Source organism: Delphinus delphis, chromosome 5 (assembly GCF_949987515.2).
Source record: "Delphinus delphis chromosome 5, mDelDel1.2, whole genome shotgun sequence".
NCBI lineage: Eukaryota > Metazoa > Chordata > Mammalia > Artiodactyla > Delphinidae > Delphinus > Delphinus delphis.
The window spans coordinates 63,390,558-63,408,950 of NC_082687.1; the positions used below are offsets into that span (position 1 = coordinate 63,390,558).

The window sequence follows — 18,393 nt, forward strand, 5'->3', positions numbered from 1 at the left end:
TGAAGCAGCTCTGATGGCCCAAGCCCTGCGCACCAGGCTTTCACATGCAGTATTTGATTCCACTGCTTTCCATTGCTGGCTGGTGACCACTATGTCTATGCCACATTAAATTTACCACTCAGCTTTTTTTTTTTTTAATGCACCAGTGTAAAAGGCTGATTGTACAGCTTCCTCTCACTGTGTCACTGTAGGATAAGTCCAGAATTAGGATGGGCTCCAGTAACAGTGTTGATCAGCTTCTCAATGACGTCCTCAAGAACTCAGGCTCTTTCCACTCCTCCACTCCATTGTCCTTAGCTTCACCTAAGGTCGATTTTCCTTAGAGTTGTAAGTTACCTGCCCAAGTTACCAGGGCTACAGTGCTTCCTTGTTGAGGCATACCTGGAGACAGAGGTGGTACAAAAGGGGGTTGGGGATGTCCTGGAAGCCATTAGGTATGAGACACCAAGTTAAAGGTACAGGAGGATGCAGATGGTACCTTAGTGAGCGCAGCAAAGTCCCTTGATCTTTTGATATCGCCTGTCATCTTCACAGCTGCAGAGATACAGAGCATCTTGTCTGGGGCCTGAAATGTCTGCTCTTCCCAGTACTTTGGAACAAGGAAGAAAGCTTAATAGTAACATAATTGCTGGGGCTGTATTTATTTGAGCTAACTAGGGGCTTTCCACTCATTGTTTTTTTTTATTTTATTTAATTGAAGTATAGTTGATTTACAATGTTGTTAATTTCTGCCGTACAGCAAAGTGATTCAGTTACATATACACACACACACACACACACACATACACACACTTTTTTAAATATTCTTTTCCAGTATGATTTACCTCAGGATACTGAATATAGTTCCCTGTGCTGTACAGTAGGACCTTGTTGTTTATCCGTTCTATATGTAATAGTTTGCATCTAAGCTAACTAAGCTTCTCATTCTTGAATATTTTAAATCCAAAGGGGCAGAAATGATGCTAATGGGAATCCTCCATTCTTTAAAGTTCCTGCAGCTCACTCATTCACAGGTGCACCTGACTGTGCACAGGATCTATAGCCAGGAAATGCCAGGCAGGGCTGCTTTATTCTCTAAGGGGAAAGGTAACTGCCAGAGTCAAGGGTCCTGAGGCCGGGACTGTGCCCCACCTTTGCTGGGTGATAGGCACCTACGACTGACATCAGTCAGGGTCCTGCCACAGACAGATGCCACACCAACAGAGGTCCATGGAGGAAGAGGGTTTAATATAAGGCTATTTACAAGGTGTGGGTAGGGTTAAGGAAACAAATGAGGAATGCTGAGACCCCTCAGGGCTAGAACACCCCCTACCCCAGGTCTAAAGAGACAGGGGGAGGGAGTAGTTACAAAGCTCAGAGACAACAACTGAGAAGAGGCACTGAACAGCTGGGTCCTTCAGTGGAGGAATGCAGCCAATCTGAAGCCTGGCTGGAAGGGAGCCAGGGCACTAAATACCCCAACCCTTCTCTTCTCCCTCCTCTATCTTCTGCTGTTGCCTCCCATTTTCCTAACCCAACTCAAAGAGAGAGCACCAGGGATCCTTGTTGAGAAAGTGGATCTGGTGGGAAAAAATGGAAAATACCCAGCACACAACCCTTTCATTCATCATTGCACAACTGGTGTCTGCCCAAGGAGGGGACTTTCTACCCACTGGGCGAAAGGAAACAAAGAAAAAATTAAGTACCAGTGGTACCTCTTGAGAATGCCAACCCAGGCTCCCACATACGGTCAAAGTGGATTTAACCTATTTTCTTTTCTGCCTCTGAACCCCCCTGGGTCCCAGCACTGTTCATCACATAGTAGTCGTGCATGCAGGTTTCACAAAACAATTCTATTCTATTTCTGGGGGCTACTAGGGTGCCACTGATCATCATCACCGTTGCCCAGCCCATATGTCTAATTGTGAGGGCCATTTTAGATTTCAGCTGAAAGTCTATCTCGGGGAAGCTTTCAAGTTAACCCAGGCAACACTGATAAAGATCTTAAGAAAAGGTGGTGAACACTCCCACCCAGTCACTGAATACACAAGCCATGATTAAGGTGTTTACCTATAGTGCAGACAAAAGAAATGGCGTCACTTTGAGCAAAGTGGTGAATAAGGGCATATGAGGCCTGTTACCTACAAATTTCTCTCCATCCCTGCATCATGAAGAAGTGGACTTATCCCCCCTTGAAGCAATTGGTGGTGCTTGAAATCTCAGACTGGAAAAGATCCTGTCCTCAGAAATGCAAAGATCCTGTCTTCATGTAAAATTTTAATAATTTGTTCATCATGAATTCTTTGCATTAATTCTGATTTGTTAGATTAGTAACGTATTATTCATCTTGATTGCTGAGTTTTTTGGCCACCACTTACTTGCCTCACTCTAATCCTGGCCCTGCAAGGGCCTTGCTTTATGAAACTTTCTGGTGAAGTTTCTTTGGAGAGCTTACCTATTGCATTGTGACTAGGAATTGGTTTAGAAATTTTTCATATAACTTTTCAGGAATATAGCTAGTTTATAACAGAAGTTACAATTCTTTTTTTTTTTTTTTCTTGGTGTTTTGGAGCCCGTAGGTGCAACCAAATACCTCCAGTACCACAGGGTGGGTCTCCAACTCCAGGGCTATCACTGCTTCTCCCCCAGCTCTAAAACTTTGCCCAAGCCAATGGGCATTCTTTATACTGACCAGAACTTTGTTTAACCCTGGGTGGGAATTAAAGTTATGTAAAAACAAACAACATTTTAAAGTCTCCCTATTTTACTTTCATCCTGGCCTTTGGTTATTCAAAGTGCCTTTTTAACAAACTCTGACAGAAATTGATACTGCAGTAAGCTAAAGCCGAAAACAAACAACCATATAGGAGAAAAAAAAAGAGCACCTAGGTTCAGCCAGAGCAGAATGAACAGACTCCCAGGAAGTAAAACCCAGTTCTTTGCACTAAACTCACCCACCTCCACATCTTATCACTGAAAGTCAAATCCTGGCAGTTAGCCCTTGAACCCCCATCCCAAGCTTTCCACTGCAACAGTCTTTCCTAATTCAGTGCTAAACCCAAGGCTCCAGAGATGCCAGATTTCATCCTGTGTCCCTCCCCCTTGACAGCCTGAGCAGGGGCTTCACACTAACAGGGCAGAACAGAAGGTTGGGTGCCAGGACACTCCCCAGCTACTTGAGTATTTGTGGGAGATGCACTGGATTCCCTCAAGCAACAGATCAGTAGGCAGGCCAGCGGGAAAAAGACAATAACATAATTTGTACTTGTACTTTCTTAAAAGAAAAACAAAAGGGACTTCCCTGGTGGCACAGTGGATAAGACTCTGCACTACCAATGCAGGGGACCAAGGTTCGATCCCTGGTCAGGAAACTAGATCCCACATGCATGCCGCAAGTAAGAGTTCGCATGCCACAACCAAGGAGCCCGCCAGCCACAACTAAGGAGCCCGCCTGCCTCAACTAAGGAGGCTGCCTGCTTCAACTAAGAAGCCCACATGCTTCAATTAAGGAGCTGGTGAGCCACAACTAAGGAGGCTGCAAGCCACAACTAAGGAGCCCGCAAGCTGCAACTAAGACCCAGTGCAACCAAATAAATAAAGTGTTTAACAATGTCAAGCCCATCCAGCCCTACCAGCATACCCTAGCTGCCCGTAGCTCTCAGACTGTTTGATACGCTGGTGCTGCCTGCAATATCTGGGTATGGAGGACCCCACTGCACTATGTCTGAGTATTTTCCCACTGCATAAGCCCACAGACCGCCAGCATTTTGCCTCTGGCCTGGTGTACACCCTGGATCTTTGGCCATTTCCATCTTACATCTCCCAGAGCCCAAGGTGGTTTGAGATGGCACAGGGGTGACCTTTGAAACTGGCCCAGGCTGGGCCTGGAACACACCATCCAGACCCAGAATCAGCCTGAAGGACCAAGCTTCCTGGGGTTGGGCAGTGAAGCCTTGACAAGCACCAAGCTGGCTATTCTCCCAGAGGCAGAGCACACTGCAGCCCTAGAGGCCAGGAGTTGAGTCCCTTGGAACAGGCTGACCTGTCGGATTAACAGCTGCAAACTAGGGGGTGCAGGGAGCCTCTTCTGGACCTCCTCCAAGCCAGCCACAGGTTTTGTGTACTGGTCTTGTTACAAACTGTTCAAATAGTAAAGTCTTGGGGTGTTCTTGCCTCTCCTGCTAATGCAGGATCCCAGCCCCCTGCAAAGTTCTCCCCACTCCTCATTTTAAATAATTCTGGATGCCCACAGGGACCTTCTCTTGGGTCCTTAGGATTAAATCAGCTGAGTTACAATGTTATGTCCCTGGACTCTGCTGCCAGCATCCTGCACTGTCCCCCTGCACTACTGAGGTGCAGGGCAAAGCAGGGGGAGAGCACCTCATTCCCCATTTTAAATTTTACTGTTATTAGGGTATTTAAGAGTCACGTAGTAAGCCAAAAAATAGCCCCCAAAAGATATCCACGTCAAATCCCTGGAATCTGTTAAGGTCTTTGCCAATGTGATTAAATTACCAATCTTGAGAGGAGGTGCTTATCCTAGTGGGCCCTAAATGCAACCATCTGTATCCTTATAAGATAAATACACAGAGAAGAGCCAGACATACAGAGGAGAAGGTAACATGAAGAGAGATTTGGAATGATGAGGCCACAAGCCCAGAAATGCTAAGGCACATCAGAAGATGGAAGAGGCAGGAATGGATTGTTCCCTAGGGCCTCCAGTGAGAGTACAGTCCTGCTGACATCTTGATTTCTGATTTCTGGACTCCAGAATTGTGCCACAATAAATTTCTGTCGTGTTCATCTACCCAGTAATGGTAATTTTTTACAGCAGCCTCAGGAAATGAATACAAATAGTGTTGCTTATATTCTCTCACTGTCTGACAGAGGTTTTTGTTTTAATTGAGTGAGTGTTCTTTAACTGAAAGCTCTTTTAGTTGTTGCTCCCAGCACTCAGACATGAATATATGGGGATCCTGGGATGAGACACCAAGCTGATTAAAAATTCCTACATGGAAAAATACCTTTAATACACTAAAAGACCCTAGAAAAATACTTAAAACAATTGTGACAGACAAAATGAGTTTTGTAAGAACTCTTACAAAACGATAAGAAAAATACCAACAGAAAAAGAAACAAAATGGATGAAGGCTATGATTAGGCAGTTCACAGAAAAAGCTTTTAAACATGGGAAGACATGCTCAAATTCATCCATCATTAAAGAAGTGCAAATAAAACCAAAGTATCACTTTTTCACCCATCACGTTGGCTAAGAGTTGTACTGCTTGATTTTTTTTACTGCATCTATATTTCTCTGTCAATAAAATACTTTAAGCAAACCTACATGTTAAAAATAACATATAACAATAGATTCTGAAACCAGAAACCTGGTTTCAAATCAAGACAAATTTTCTCATTTATTCAAAATTTACCTAAAATCTTGCTTTATTTCAACCCTTCTGAGATCCTTAGGTAAATAAACTCTTCCTGCTATAAGAAGTCCATGAGTATTACACAGAATATGCTTTAAGAGAAGCAAAGCGCCCCCTCCATCATCCTTCTCCTCTTCCCTGTGCTGCCATCAAGAAGAAAGTTGGCATGATTGTTCAGATTCTAGGACTCTTATTGGGTCAAGTTTACTAGCAATTAATGTACGTTAAAATGTCACTCATTTTGGGTGTGGGAAGACTGAAACTCTTTCAGCATTCTCTTCTCTCCATGCTGAAGAACTGGAAGGTGTCAGGGCCCATTCCTAGCTGTGTGTGTTTGTGCGCGCGGGAGCCCCAGGTTGCAAAATAGTGAATGGACATAGGGTCTGCTTCTCCCAACACTACCCAAGGCCAGCCCAGCCATCCTTTGTCTCTCCTCTTCCTTCAATCACTGACAGGCCAGAGTCTGTTCTCCTTCCTGCTTCCCTTTTGCACAGACACACACAGTGCTCACCACCCCAGCAGTAGTCTAAGCCAGCTCAGCACTGGCAGTGACAACAAGTACCTTCTATCTTGCTGCCTGTGTGCTTGCTTCTTTCTGAACACACTCTGTGTCTTGCTGGATGTGTCAGATTGGCTTTTTGCCTGAAGGTTCTTAGTCCTAACCAGACTGGCCAAAAAGGACTGATGCACGCATTTCAGTTCAAATCACCCAAGTTCTTCTTACTGAGTTCCAGGTCCAAGCCCAGTCAGCAACAAAGGCACACCACCTACTCCTGGGAGTAAAGCATCAATGCAACTTCCAGACCCTACTTGCTAAATGGGGAGGGGATTTGCTTAGACGTGGCTAAATGCTCAAGAGCAGCTGGCCTGCAGCTGAGGGGACGGAGGAACATAGAAGTGGACTTGGATTTGATTTAACCCACTGCCAGGGCATAGCAGGGGCTCAATAAATGTGGACTGAGGTGATGACTGAAGTTGGAAAGACAAAAGAAACACATAGTGAATACTGTTTTCACAATGTAAGGACATGTCATCAAATACTACATTATGAGACGCAGCCGAATTTATTAGGAGATTGTACTAGTTAGGATAGAGACTATGCTACTGCAACAAAAACATCCACAGATCTGACTGGAAGAGGATAGAAGTTTATTTCTCTCTGGTATAACAACAACCATTTAGTCTAGGCTACCGAAACAGCGCTACTCTGTGAGGTCATTCAGAATCAGTGCTTCTTCCACCACTGCTTAGGGCTATAGTTCCCAAGTTGTCCCAAAGTGCCTCAGTGAGCTCACAAGAGCACCATGGGATGTGTCAAATTTTTGAGAAAAACACAGTAATCCTCAACATCTGATATATACCACATAAACTACTAATTTGAGGTAGTTCAGTTTCAACATGAGATAGCACTACTTTTTGATGACATGAGATATTTCTGAATCTAGGTTTTTGGTGGCTGCTGTGATAAAAAGCAAGTCCTCTAAGAAAATCAATGTGGAACAGGGAATGGGGTAGTGGTGTCCAATCTGATTCCAAGGTTTGAGGAGTTGTACAGTGCCCCATAGGTATATACATTCCATCACCAAGTGACTGCAGTTGTTTAAAGTAAAATATTTTTCTTTCAGTTTATGCATATTACTTGTTACAAATGTCTACTAAATGTTGGGAGACAATTCTCCATGGATCTCTCATGGTTTTGCACATGTTGTAAGCAGAGGCAATGACTGCCTTTGATCCAGGCTATCTTTTCAAGGATGCTTGTACAGGTGGCCCTCGAACAACATGGGGGTTAGGGGTGCCAACACCAGTGCAGTCAAACATCCATATATAATTTTTGACTCCCCTGCACCTTAACAACCAATAGCCTACTGCTGACCACCTTACCGATAATATAGTCAATTAACACATATTTTATGTTACTTGTATCAATATTATATGCCACACATACACTATTATACAATAGTACTACTATATGATAATAGTACCATTATACAAAATACATGATACTATATATAATATTATTGTACTCTTACAATAAACTAGAGACTATATCAATACAAGTTAATGTCATCTGTTTATGAGATTATCTGTCAGTACCTAACATCCATATTATTGTATATGATACGAAACACTGTAGATACTATGTGAATTACTAACTCTAGACATCACAAATGAAAAGATAATGTGTAAAAACAAATTCATATTTATATACAGATATATTTATATACATATATAATATAATAATACAGAAGCAGCAATATGATTACTTCATGGTAAGCTTAGTGTAATTGATACAATTGCTTCACAGTAGCTTAGCTTATACACTGAATGAATCCTTATAAAAATGTTATGGCATACAGTCATATTCATAATACAGTGTTGGAAACACTTACATTTTTAAAAATCCACTTACCTATGGTGACATCGTGATACGCAGTTTCTCCAATTAGAAGGGAAGACAGAGGCATACTGTATGGTAATGTATGTAACTTTGAAAGCAAAGTTATAGAACAGTAGGAAAACTAATACATTATTAATTTTATATTAAGTATCACCTTATTCCTATATAAGGTAGGCTAGCCACTTCAATACAAGTCTTGAACATGATGTTCTACATGATGATATTTAGGCAATGATGATGATGGTGGTGATGACACAATGTCTCATGGTTCTTGCAGTAGTTATTAGATTTTCATAGAAAGACACACACATACATAACAAATAAGTTTATTAACTGTAGCACATGATGACTGCCTACTATTCATTAAGTAGAAGTGGATCATCACAAAGGTCTTCATCCTAGTAGTCTTTTTGCTTTTTTTTTTTTTTTTTTTGCGGTACATGGGCCTCTCACTGCTGTGGTCTCTCCCGTTGCGGAGCACAGGCTCCGGACACGCAGGCTCAGCAGGCATGGCTCACGGGCCCAGCTGCTCCGCAGCATGTGGGATCTTCCCAGACTGGGGTACGAACCCACGTCCCCTGCATCGGCAGGCCGGACTCTCAACCACTGCGCCACCAGGGAAGCCCCATCCTAGTAGTCTTGATTCACATTGAGTAGGCTGAGGAGGAAGAGAAAGAGGAAGGGTTGGTCTTGCTGTCTCAGGTGTGGAAGAGGTGGAGGAGGTTGGAGGGGAGGCAGGAGAGGTACACACACAGGGTGTAACTTGACAAAAATACATCCTAATTTCTTTTTTTTTAATGTAGTATAGAGGAGCTATTTATTTATTTATTTTATTTATTTATTTTTGGCTGTGTTGGGTCTTCGTTGCTGTGCGCAGGCTTTCTCTAGTTGTGGCGAGCAGGAGCTACTCCGTTGCGGTGCATGGGCTTCTCACTGTAGTGGCTTCTCTTGTTGCGGAGCACGAGATCCAGGTGCATGGGCTTCAGTAGTTGTGGCACGTGGGCTTAGTAGTTTTGGCTTGCAGGCTCTAGAGCACAGGCTCAGTAGTTGTGGCACACAGGCTTAGTTGCTCCGCGGCATGTGGGATCTTCCCAGACCAGGGCTGAAACCCGTGTCCCCTGCATTGGCAGGCGGATTCTTAACCACTGTGCCACCAGGGAAGTCCTTACATCCTCATTTCTATCTGACTTTTTTGCTTTTATATTTTTCTAAAAATGTTTCTATAAAGTATTAATCCTTCGGCCACTGTGTGCTTTAGTTTCAGCACCAGTATCATAGAATGGTCCATGTTGTAAAAGAAGTCAAAAGCAGTTTTTAATTATCAGAACCCTTCTGCCAGAGTGTCTAATGTCAATCTGTTTTCTGGCACTACTTCTCCCATGTCTTTTTCCTCATTGTCTGGCACTGGTTCAGAAGCACTCCTGTCCAAGTCATCTCTTGTTAAATCCTCTGGTATGGTGTCTATTAGCTCTTTTTTTTTTTTAAGATTTATTTATTATTTATTTATTTTATTTATTTTTGGCCGCACTGGGTCTTAGTTGTGGCATGCCGGCTCTTTATTGCGGCGCGTGGGCTCTTTTATTGTGGTGTGTGGGGTTCTCTCTAGTTGTGGTGTGCGGGCTTCTCTCTAGTTGTGGTGTGCGGGTTTTCTCTTCTCTAGTTGTGGCACACAGGCTCCAGGGCACGTGGGCTCTGTAGTTGTGTCGCGGGGGTTCCAGAGTGCGTGGGCTCTGTAGTTCGTGGCACGCGGGCTCTAGCTGAGGCACGTGACCTCATTAGTTGTGGCACGCGGGCTTAGTTGCCCCGCTGCATGTGGGATCTTAGTTCCCTGACCAGGGATTGAACCCTGCATTGTAAGGCGGATTCTTTACCACTGGACCACCAGGGAAGTCCTGTCTATTAGCTCTTGAATTTCTCTAAGATCCCTATCTTGAAACCCTTCACAGCCAACCTTTTTTGCCATATCTGCAATCTCTTTCATGATTTCCTTGATTGGTTCTGTCCTAAATCCTGTGAAGTCGCGCACATCTGGACAGTTTTCTCCAGCAGGAATTTATTGTTTGGGGCTTGATGGTCTTCACAGCTTTTCCTATAATAACACAGCATCTTCAGTGGTATAATCCTTCCAGACTTCCATGATCTTTCTCTACCATAGCACTGACAATTTTTTCCATGGAGTACCATGTGTAATGAGCCATCAAGGTCCCTAAGATCCCCTGATCTACAGAATGAATTAGATGTGTTTGGAGGCAAGAAGACCACTTCAGTGCCTTCAGTGTTGAACTCATGGGGTTCTGGGTGGCCAGGGAAATACTGTCCAAATCAAATAAATTTTAAAAGGCAGGCCTTTACTGGCAATGTAATTCCTGACTTCAAGGACAAAGCATGGACGGAACCAATCTAGAAAAAGGGTTCTCAAAGTCCAGGCTTCCTTGCTGTAGTACAACCAAAAGACTGGCATCTGCTGTTTATCTTTCCCCTCAAGGCTCGGGGGTTAGCAGCTTTATAGACAAGGGCAGTCCTGATCCTAAACCCCGCTGCATTTGTGCGAAACAGGAGAGTTAGCCTATCCCTTTCTGTCTTAAATCCTAGTATTCGCTTCCCTTCCTTACTAGTAAATGTCCTTGGTGGCATTTTTTTTTTCCAGAATAGGGCACTCTTTTCTACATTAAAAACCTGTTCAGCCTGCTATTGTTTCTCCTCAATGATTTTTTTAATTGTGCCTAGGAACTGGTCTGCTCTCTCTTGGTCATCCTCCTGTTATCTTGACATTTTTTTTAAAGCCAAAACTCTTTCTAAAATTATCAAACCAACTTTTGCTGGCATTAAATTCTCCAGCTTTAGATCCTTCACCTTCCTTTTGCTTGAAGTCATCATATAATGACTGCTTTTTCTCAAATCATATTAGTAGGTATGCCTTTCTTATAGCAATCCTATACCTACAAAAAAGCTACATTTTCAATATAAAATAAAAAGTTATTTCACAAAAAGTACATTTTCATGTATACTGGCATAGGTGTAGTGATGCTTGAATGTCTGGCAACCGCAGCTACAGATCTCAGTCTACAGTATACATCAAGCAATTCAGCTTTTTTTTGAAATGTCAAGACTTTTCTCTGCTTCCTGGGAGCACTTCCAGCAACACTAGTGGCACTTCTAATGAGTCCCATGGGGTTATTCAAGGTTTACAGTATTGCACTAAACACGAAGAAAAATATGCAAGAACTGTAAGACATCACTTTTTGCTGTGATAAGCAGTTTAGTGGAAAGATGAAGTGCTCACGTGGAGACGATTAGTGTCACATGGGATTTTAAGTGGATACCCACAAAACTTGAGCTCACCACAATATTAAAAGGAGGTTAACTATTATAATAGTACAATATGCACTATAGTTAATTTTATGCAGTTTATGATTCAATACTGCATATTTATGCTTGTTTATATTTCTCTCAACTGCAAAAGGGCCATGTACTATCTATAAGTCTTTGCACAAGTTTTGATAAATTTTAACTCTTGTTAATGGATTTGTGTATATTTTATGGTAGAAAATGATCAAATAGACTAGTATCTATACATATTTTATACATTCATGACATATCTTTTTATTATTTTTTTCAATACTTCTAGGCTACATGGTTAGTCTGTGAATTTTTCAAATTGTTGCAAATCTCCAAATAATTTTGCAAAATGTTTACTGAAAATAATCCACATATAAGTGGAACTATGCAGTTCAAACCTGTGTTGTTTAAGGGTCAATTGTATCTGATAATTTCTTATTTTGCCTCTCTGATAATTATACATACTTCACTCTGTAACCTTTCAGTATCCAGTCCTATATCACTCTGCCTTGATCAGGCTTTCCCAGTTATAAGCCTGACTTCTCACAATTGCCTATCAGACAAATGGCTTCTAGCCTAGCTGTCTAATACAGCAGTAACTAGCCACATGTCACTACTGAGCACCTGAAATATGGCCATTCTGAAATGAGATATGTTGTTAGTATAAACTACACACTGGACTTCAAAGACAATATCTCACACACATAAAAATATAAAATTCTCATTAATAATTTTTACGTTGATTATATGTTGAAATAATATTTTGGATGTATTAGGTCAAATAAAAATATTATTAAAATTACTTTCATCTATTTCCTTTTTTTAAATATAAATTTATTTATTTATTTTTGGCTGCATTGGGTTTTCGTTGCTGCGTGCAGGCTTTCTCTAGTTGTGGTGCAAGGGCTTACCACTGCAGTGGCTTCTCTTGTTGCAGAGCACAGGCTCTAGGCACACGGGCTTCAACAGTTGTGTCACATGGGCTCTAGAGCGCAGGCTCAGTAGTTGTGGCTCATGGGCTTAGTTGCTCTGCGGCATGTGGGATCTTCCTGGGCCAGGGATTGAACCTGTGTCCCCTGCATTGGCAGGCGGATTCTTAACAACTGCACCACAAGGGAAGTCCCATCTATTTCCTTTTTACCTTAATATGGTGTCTAGAAAATTTTTAACTGCATATGTAATTCACATTATATTTCTACTGGATAGCACTAGAAAATATATTCCGTGAAAATATCAAAAATATTTTGGGAAAATATGCAATATAGGACATAATAATTATTAAAAGCATTTCAGGTTTTGAGGTGCCTATATATAAAGGTATAAGTCAAAAAGTAAATTAAGAATTTCCAGTGAATTATCTATATCTAATGTATAATCGTGGATGTCAACTAAGAAGTGAATTGCCAGTTAGTTGGGAAATGGAAAAATAGATTGGTATTTCTCCACAAAAGTACTTTAAAAAAGTAAAATCACATCTGGACACTTTTATTTTTAAAAAGATCAGGTTTATTTAAGAAAGGAAAAGCTTTGGCTTATTACTCAGTTTAAAAACAACAGTAAATCATAAAAGGTTGATCAGAAACATCAAGTTCTCCCAAAGAGTCAGAAGTCAAGAAACAGAAAATGCCCCACATTCTTAGCCCACTTCCTGTCCTTAGAAAACAATCTAAGATGAAACACTGTTTGTGAGCAAAAACAGCATGAGTGACATTTTCAAATGCTTGCCTTCAATCCTTAGAGAATTCCTAATAGAATATAGAATATTATATTACAATATAGCTAATAGAATATAGCTCTATTGTCTTAACAGGAAGACATAAACTGAGCTGTGTCTCCTCAAAGGCCAAATAGTATCTTGTGTTCCAAAGGAAACAGGGGTTCTTTAGTATGTCTAGAGAGGACTACTGACAGGAAACCCTACCAGAAACAGGCAAAATGAGGACCTCTGGTTATCAGAAAATATGAAGTAAAAGAAAACTACTAGACTCCTGAAAAATACAATTTTCCCACTCATAAAATCCCAACAACACTCCCCAAAAGAAGATTAAAGAGCCTAGTCCAAGGACACAGGATCCACTTATAGGTTCAACAAACACACACTCAGTGTCAGACACTGCATGTCAGGCACCATTCTCAGAGCTGAAAATACAAAGTCATATTAAGACATGTTCCCTGCCTCTGAAAACTGAATAGTGTAGTGAGTGAGGCAGGCATATAAATCAACAGTTACTATCTGGTATACACATTCTGTCAGAAGTTATTTAAGGAAAATATGCCATATATAGTCACAAGGATAGATCTAAATCAGGGGCTCAGCGAACAGCCTGCAGGCCAAATCTGCCCTCATCTGCCATCTGCTTTTGTAAATAAAGTTTTATTGGTTTACGTATTGTCTATGGCTGCTTTTCACTACACAACAGAGTTCAACACACAACAGGTAAGGTAAACAAAGACTAAAATATTTAATATCTGACCCTTCACAGAAAATGTTTGCCAACCTCTGGTCTAAATCAAATTGAGGGGTCAGGTAAGGTATCCTGAAGGAGATGAGAGTTAATATAAGTTTTGCAGAATAAGTGAGATTTACCTGAAAAAAGTAATAAGCACCCTTTTCCCTATTACCCATTTTTGAGGAGGCATGGGTGACAGGGCATTCCAGGTTGAGGGAATGGGCCCATGGAAAGGCAAAGAGGCCTAAAACAGCATAAAGAACTCAATTTTACCCTAGAGAACACAGAAAAGCTGAAGGCAGCTCTCAGCAGAAACACATGGCATTAACAATGAGTTCTCAATCATAAAAAACACAACCAGTGTTGGTTCTTAGGCTTTCTCTTACCCCTGCCTGCCCTCAGGTGAAGCATGCTGTTCCTGACTTCAAGGTACGAATACACCCGAATCAAAACCCAGGGTCTGCCTGCTTTGGAGCAGCCAAACCTCGATTCTCTGCTTTGCTACGTAGACAGGAGGCCAGCTCTGGGTGAAGTGTGTTACAGTTTCTCTCCAAACCTACTTTCACCTAGACAGACCCCAAGGTGTATATCTGAGAGAATCAAAAGCCTGAGCCCTATCCCTCAATACAGTACACTAAAAGCAAAAGCCCTATTTTCAGGGAGTATTAGAACTCATACTCTATTTTAATGATTAAAAAAAATTCGTCCTAATCCCAGAGTCCTTCAACAGCCTCTAAACATAAGAAGATCTAATAGAGGTGTATCACATTTCATGAATGAATCTCTGGAATCAGACAAAGGAGAAATCAGAGATGCTCATTCCCTTTTTAAAAGTACTGTTGTCAGGGGCTTCCCTGGTGGCGCAGTGGTTGAGAGTCCTCCTGCCGATGCAGGGGACACGGGTTCGTGCCCGGGGCCGGGAAGATCCCACATGCCACAGAGTGGCTGGGCCCGTGAGCCATGGCCGCTAAGCCTGCCCGTCTGGAGCCTGTGCTCCGCAACGGGAGAGGCCACAGCAGTGAGAGGCCCGTGTACGGCAAAAAAAAAAAAAAAAAGTACTGTTGTCAGCTTTACAAAAAGATTCTCAATGCATATAGATGTATATATCTAAGGCATTAAAGCAAGGAATACCTTATAATTAAATTTAGCTCAAAACATCAACGATAATTTTGACAATATACTTTACAATTCAAAGGAAACCAGTTCAAGAAAGATACCAATGCAAAGATAACTTTCACTAGTCTTATACCTCATTTGGAAATCTCACAGATCACATGGTCTTAGTTAATTAAAGACTCTTATTTCAGACACAGTGATGTCTACCTGATGCCACAATTTCCATAGAGTGTTCATAAGTTGTTCAGGATCTTTATGTATTCCAACCCAGCAGCCATTAACAAAAATATTGGTTGCACTAAAATGCAACACCAAAAGCATTCTGTACTTAGTAACCCTATAATAAGCTATAACTAAAGATTAACAATAGTTTTTTGCATCTATACACACTCAGCAACAGCTGCAGGAGAAATTTCTTCTAAACTTCCATACTCCATTCTTCTAAAAATACCAGAATTGAAGATGGTTGAGATCCAACTGAAATATAAGCCATCAGAGCTAAATTCTTCACAAGTCCTACAGCATGGCCCTTGGAATAAATAAAGTACGTATTACTCATACTGATTTAACATGCCTATCGAAATTCTTTTCCAAAAATATTTTTCCTTCAATTTGACCTCAGGATGTACTCTTACTTCTTAAGAACAAAATTATAAATAATATCTTAGTTCTAAACTACACTACACAATTAAATAAAAATTTGCTTCTAAAAATAATTATACCCTACATAATTACTGTCAGACTTTTTATCCTGAACATAAATTCTAATGCATTACCTCTGGAGTCTCAGCAGGACACACCATTCCCCACAATGTATTATGCAACTGTCTTGGTTTTGCTAGCTTGCCATCTCTACCAATGGAAGGATTTAAACAACACAGGTGAGAAAGAGTAGATGCAAAAGTCAGGCAGTTTAAATACCTAGAAAACAATAGCAAATCTTTAAAGTTTGGGCATTTCTGTTACTCACACTATCGTGTTTTTGGCAAATACTAGAATGAAGCAAAGTCATATTTTTACATATAATCCACTCAGTGTTCAACTGTCCCCATCCCTCCTTTCTCCATCCTGCCCTGGATAATCTTATTCACCCCTGTAACTTAACTGACCCTTATAGCAGGGATGGCAAATACATGACATATAGTTCTAACATACCACGTAAATGTTTTGTTTATGGTCTATCTCCAAGTACTAGGATGTTAGTTCCACAAGGGTGGGGAATTTTATTTGTTTGTTTCATTCTCTGTTGGATTTAAAGAATCCATTTGGGTCATGTAACCATATCAATAAATACTCTAATAACTAAAATATACTCCACTTTCTAACTCTGTGACTAGTGTTTGGTCTACATTACCTTACTTCTCTGTAGTCTTAAAGACTCTGGACAATTCAGGACAACTTTAAGAATATCAATTACTCCTGAGACAAGGATCATCAATGGAAAAAATTGATAAGGAAATGCATATTTATCTAGACTCAACAAACCTTTCCACAAAAATAGTAACTTCACAGTGGAAGAACCTAACAGATGCCACTGTGAAGTTAATATTACCAATAATGGGACAAAATGACACCCTGTGACTCCTGATGTGATGCCCTGGGAAGTACACAATATGATCTCTGTATTTGTCCTGCCAAAAAATGCATAAATTGAATCTAATCATAAGGAAATACGGAAAAGCCCAAATTGAGGATATTCTACAAAATAAATGGCCTATCCTTTTCAAAAATTTCAGTGTTCTGAAACACTGAGGATAAATACAAGGGAAGACAGGGACTTACCTGGTGGCGCAGTGGTTAAGAATCTGCCTGCCAATGCAGGGGACACGGGTTTGAGCCCTGGTCTGGGAAGATTCCACATGCCACGGAGCAACTAAGCCCGTGCACCACAACTACTGAGCCTGCACTCTAGAGCCCGTGAGCCACAACTACTGAGGCTGCATGCCACAACTACTGAAGCTCACGCCCCTAGAGCCCGTGCTCTGCAACAAGAGAAGCCATCGCAACAAGAAGCCCATGCACTGTAACGAAGAGTAGCCCCCGCTCGCTGCAACTAGAGAGAGCCCGCGTGCAGCAACAAAGACCCAAAGCAGCCAAAAATAAATAAATAAATAAATAAAGACAAGGGAAGATAAAAAGAGACTAAAGAGACATAAAAACAACATGCAATACATGATCGTGGACTAGATTTCTGAACCAGAAAAAAAAATGCCATTAAGGACATGATCAGCACAACAGGCAAAAACCTGAATAAGATGGCAAAGCTAACAGTGTTGTATCAAAGTTAAATGTCCTGATTTGGATAATTATACTACAACTGGGTAAGTGAATGTCCTGGTTCTTAGGAAATATACACTGAAGTATTTAGGATTAAAGGGGCATGAATGCCTGAAACTTACTCTCAAGCGGTCCAGAAAAAAATAAAACGTATATATAGATAATAGAATCCTAAAGTAAATGAGGCAAAGGTAACAACTGGTGATTCTGGGTGCAGAGTATAGGAGGGTTATCTGCAACTTTCCTACAAATTAGAAATGATTCCAAAGTAAAAGGTTTAAAAAAAAAAACGGTATCAACTACTCTTTTTCCCTTTATACTAAATAGCGCCAGACTAGTATGCTTTTATGGTTTTCCTTACTACTCTTTCTTCTTGTTGATGTCAATGAACTCTGGCTGCCTCTAGGTTTCATGTCTATTTTACAGAGAATTGTCAGGAGAGAAGGCAAGGCAGGGCTGAAGGCTTGCACTACACAGTAAACAGCATGGGGTTTGCAACAGCTAAAATGATCTTCAGAGCAGCTTTGTACTGTGTTTTAGGATTAGCAACAGTCAATAACTTTAAATCTCATGAAAATACTATGAATACATTTTGCTTGTGCAATACCATTTCCATCATCTCTGGATCTTCAAAATCATAAATAATATGCTCTGAAATATCTCTGTCAGACACAAAATCTAACGCTCTAAAAAAATTAATGATGAAAATGTCTGGGTTAATATATGGTAGGGTTGCCACAATGTGCTGACCAATAGCACTCTTTTTGCACCCTAGGAAAAAAAACATCATTAGAATATGAGGACACAGAGATCGTAGCCATATATAAACATCATAAGAACCATTTCATATACATGTTCATTATATGTATTTCAAAAGAAGCATGCCTCTCATATTTTAAGGAACGTCCTATGGCTGCTTTTCAAACCAATGGAACAAGTTTACTCATTTGATGGACAGACTGGTCATTTGGACCTGAGAGAACTTGCATTATCTACTCTCTCTGTCTGCCAAGATCCTCTAGAATTCCCCAAGGCTGGATTTGGAAATGACCTTTGGCTGCAAAACACAGACCCCCAGTCCTTTCCCCCAACCAAAAAAATTAAAAACTTTGGAAGAAAGAAAGAAATGAGGGCAAAATAAGAGAGAATATGGATAGACAAATGTGGGAAAAGCTAAGCACAAAATGAAAAATAAATATTAACTCTTAGTTGGTCTGTGAGGTATCTCCACATACGAACAATGTTTCAAAATTAACAAACAGCCTCTCTCATATAAGCGTCTCTTTTCCAATTTTTCCCCCTTTAATTGCAACACAGACAGAAATGAAATAAAAGTTACTAGCTTACACTGCATTACACAACACCTGGTTTCTCAGTTTTAATCAAATTTCTTTCCTTC

The 18,393-nt window shown here is 40.8% G+C and overlaps 1 protein-coding gene across 7 annotated transcripts in view; it reads right to left on the reverse strand.

Moving 5' to 3' along the window:
* Positions 1-18,393, reverse strand: part of LOC132425944 (RE1-silencing transcription factor-like) — a 191,574-nt gene that overhangs the window by 148,885 nt on the left and 24,296 nt on the right. For 3 of the 7 annotated variants that reach the window (XR_009519555.1, XR_009519553.1, XR_009519552.1), the window contains one exon: positions 8,125-8,470. The exons of 3 other annotated variants lie outside the window; for them this stretch is intronic. The gene's annotated coding sequence lies outside the window, so the exon portion shown is untranslated. Of the gene's footprint in view, positions 1-8,124; positions 8,471-9,929; positions 15,639-18,393 lie in introns of those variants that run through there. One more of the 7 variants, XR_009519550.1, reaches the window with a different exon arrangement.